The sequence below is a fragment of the Zeus faber genome (assembly GCF_960531495.2).
Source record: "Zeus faber genome assembly, chromosome: 18".
Lineage (NCBI taxonomy): Eukaryota > Metazoa > Chordata > Actinopteri > Zeiformes > Zeidae > Zeus > Zeus faber.
Genome location: NC_137210.1, coordinates 19,175,058 through 19,178,952, shown reverse-complemented (window position 1 = coordinate 19,178,952; position 3,895 = coordinate 19,175,058).

Sequence of the window (3,895 nt, the reverse complement as noted above, 5' to 3'; positions counted from 1 at the left end):
ACAGCAGGCAGGCGGAAGCAGAACCACACACACCCCATCCCCCATCCCACGGTGCTAATCTCAGCCAGACCACCACAGCCTGCCACTCCTACACCGCCTCTCTAATCCCCCCTCCACATTTTTAAATCCCCACTTCGAAGCCCCCACCCCTTTTCAATTTTACCCATCCTTCCCAACACTTTAACACTGTGGGAGGTGTTAATGGGAGGGGGACGCGACCAGACGTCCCAGCGTGTGTTCACTTCCTCCCTCTCCCATCATTTTCCACAACAAAATAAATAATTTGAGGCAAAGCGGACAGAAGAACCCCCACAACCTTTCTTGTTATCTAAGAAGTGCTGTTGTGTTCTGCATTATTGCCCTGCGTACAATCCCATGAATCACGTTTGGGATTACCAGGTGTGTGTGTGTGTGTGTGTGTGTGTGTGTGTGTGTGTGTGTGTGTGTGTGTGTGTGTGTGTGTGTGTGTGTGTGTGTGTGTGTGTGTGTGTGTGTGTGTGTGTGTGTGTGTGTGTGATAGGTTTGTTCATCCCAAAGCTTAGCCAAAATCATGACAGGAGGTAACCAGGATAAAGGGGATGAATAGAAAGATAGAAAGAGAGAGAGAGAGAGAGAGGGATGGAACAAGAGACACAGGATTGGTGTGGAGTGGACAGATTCCTCTGGGAGTGGCGAACAGTCATTGTTATGTAATTTCCTCGCAGTGCAGCTTGGCCAGGCTGTGGGCCGTTGGTGGGCCCTGCGCTCTAATCTCACAAGCATTATCTGTCTTTGAGAATCAGGAGGCTGTGCACACTGGACGCGCTCATCCGTGCCTCCCTTTCTTCCATTTCCTAAGACTCACCAATCAGCCGCAGCAGTTCTGTTTCTAGCCCTCCATCTTAACCAGCCACATTGGTCCTTCTCTGTCATTTCAGCAAGCCCAACATCCCATCCTTTCGCTTGTGTTCTGTCAGTTTTACTGACTCTTCTAATTACCCATGTTTGTTCAATTGAACAGACGACACTTTTGCGCAACGTGATTTTGGTTGTAAAAAATAAAAGGCGACAGCACGCAAGAGCTTAAATCAACCAAAATCAAAATGAATTTAGTTGTATTGTCCTTCGTACAGATTAGTTGCTCAGACTGTTGACCGGGATAGCCTGGTTAAGCCCGTCTTGTTAAATTAAATTCACTGCAGGTGGGAACATCATTTGTCAATGTCTCCAAAATGTTAAGGGAGAGCTGAATGTTAGAAGCAATTTTTTGTCTTATTATGCTGATCAAAATAGGCATTTGTCCGGCTAACAATGGAGCTCGACCCAGTCAGATGCAGCTGAGAAAAGGCCTTCAGCCTATTGAGTGGTTGATTGCATCCAAGTGCAGAAAAGACGTAGGCGGTCACTAAACCTCTGACTTCAGTGAGAAACTGAGTCCTGTCAGTCCTAATAGGAGAGGATAAGCTCTGCCCACTCCTCCTCAGCGTCTGTTACTCCTCACTAGGTTTAGCCAGGGGAAGTTCCCCCCATTAGGATTTGAAGGCATACTCGTCGCTGCCTACAAACGTGGCCTGCGTTTGTGTGGGATGGCCGGTACTGTCCATGCACCTCTGCCACTTCTGAGGGCTGATAGAAGAGGTTAACCACTCTGGGCCTCTGTGGGTGATGATGCTGTTTGTTTTATTAATGTGGGAGACACAGGAGCTGTCAGTGCTGCTATTCCGCTGCTGGTGAAATAGTAATGAGTGTGTGTAACAGAGCTAGGCGAGTGTGGCTTACATCCCCACCGGCCACGGAGCGGCAAGTCTCAGTCTAGTGTGTCTGCATGCAAGTGTTTAAGATGGTACAGAGAGCTTTGAGCACCATTGGGTGAATGTGGTAAGAGTTCTTGGAAACTTTTGTTCAGGATTTTTTGTTTTTTGAAGGTGTGCAGACAATGTGCGGTTTATGTGTGTAGATATGTGGTGATAATAGCTACTGTAACACAGCAAAGCAGGGCTGTCAAACTCATTCATTGGTCAAAATGTGACTTCATGCGGGCAATGATTGGAAATTGGAAATTATATTATATAAATTAAATTCTAAATTAGAATAAAATGTATAAAATGTATATTTATTTCAAAAATATGAGACACTACATTGTTACAGTAATGTAGGGGTACATTACTGGAACAATGTCTTGCCCGTACATGTCACGGTAATGAATTTACTTTAATGCATTCATTGGAGAAAATAAATTGCCCTGTTTTTCCAAATTAACGACCTACGTCGTTAATTCGGAAAAACCGAGCAGAACTACCAAACAGAGCAGAATTGTGATCCTGCGAGAAGCTCTCATTCCTACGGAAGCGTGATGCATTTCCAATGCATCATCTCATATATAACTAATAACAATAATAACTAATAACAATACCATCGATATTACTTAAAGACAAATGTTTCAAACCAAAATTAACCTGGATGAACCTAAACAGGCGAGACATGTTTGCTTCCATGAAATCGAGCTCTCAAGTAGGAATGAGAACTTATCTCATTAATTCGGAAAAACAGAACATATTTCAGTGAGGCATTTGTGGTGGTAGCTGACACCGTTGTGCACGGTGCTTTCAATTCTGTAAAGTAAAAACACGTTCTTATTTTCTTGATTTAGAGGAACGGGACATGCGATCGCTCCCTCTCCAATGTCTTCTGTTACGCATGGAGAGGGAGACAGGGGTGCAAATTGCGCCCCGATCACGCCCTCACAGGTCACACAGAGGACCCAAAACGTACTTGTGTTTTACAATATCATATTATTTTAGTGGCGAGAGAGAGAGAGAGAGAGAGGGAGAGAGAGAGAATAAGATTTTACTTATTTTAAAGAGTAAAAGAAAATTTAAAAAACAATATGTGGCAGTCAATGTTGACTTTGTGGCTGGCCACCACTAATAAATCAATGTATGGAAACACTGGAAATCTTTTTTTTTTTTTTTTTTTTTTTTCTTCACAAAAACTCGTCTCATTAATTAGTAAAAACAGGGCAATTTCCAATCTAAAGTGAATGCATTACACTTCCATAGAAAAGCACAGCAAAAACAATTAAATATTATAGTTAGTGGGCCATATAGAAGGCATTGTGTATCCATCCCATAATCCCCGTGTCTTTTGTAATCAGTGTGCAGGAAAATATTGCTTATAGCCTCCTATTGGATTTAGCGGTTGAATGACCCTGGGCAGAGCTATAGCTGAGGAGGAACAGAAGCTTTCTGGCATTTCTTCTTGACTATTCCTCCTTCAACAGTTCAGTTAGTTGCCGGCTGCTTCACATGAATAACCTTTACGGCGCAACTCTCACAGCAGCAGAAAGCCCGACACCCCACAAGCCTGTCTCTTTTACAGGCCTCTCGAGCCATGTGCAGTTTCTCGTTAGAGCTTAAAAAACGGAGCCTGCTCCTGTCGCGCTCAAACCACTATTCAGTTATATTTGATCTGTTTCAGCGCTACGTGGCTTTCCACATGAACATGGTTCAGAGTCTTGCGTTCTCCTGACCTTTGGAATTTTGAGCGAAGAACGATAGTTAGACAGTCCTGGTAAACAAACAGGTCCAGGCGTTGAACTCCTGGCTGCTATGTCCCGGCTCCATCTCTCGGGAAAGTTTCCTGGGTAATGTTCAACCAGAAATAATAGTTTTGGGGGAATACCCCTACTCTTTCTGTGTGTGTGTGTGTGTGTGTGTGTTTATTATAACACCAAGGTGCAAGCTGCCATTTGTGGTATGCTGGGGACATGGCCACGTTACTTTCAAGCAGCATCAACACCGGCTATTCCTCGATGCCAGTCTCATTATATGCAGCTTCCTTCCTTGGCCATCTGTACTGTGACTCATTAGAATGTCATTTCACACCATTTAAAGGCTGCATCAGGAAGAACTCTGCC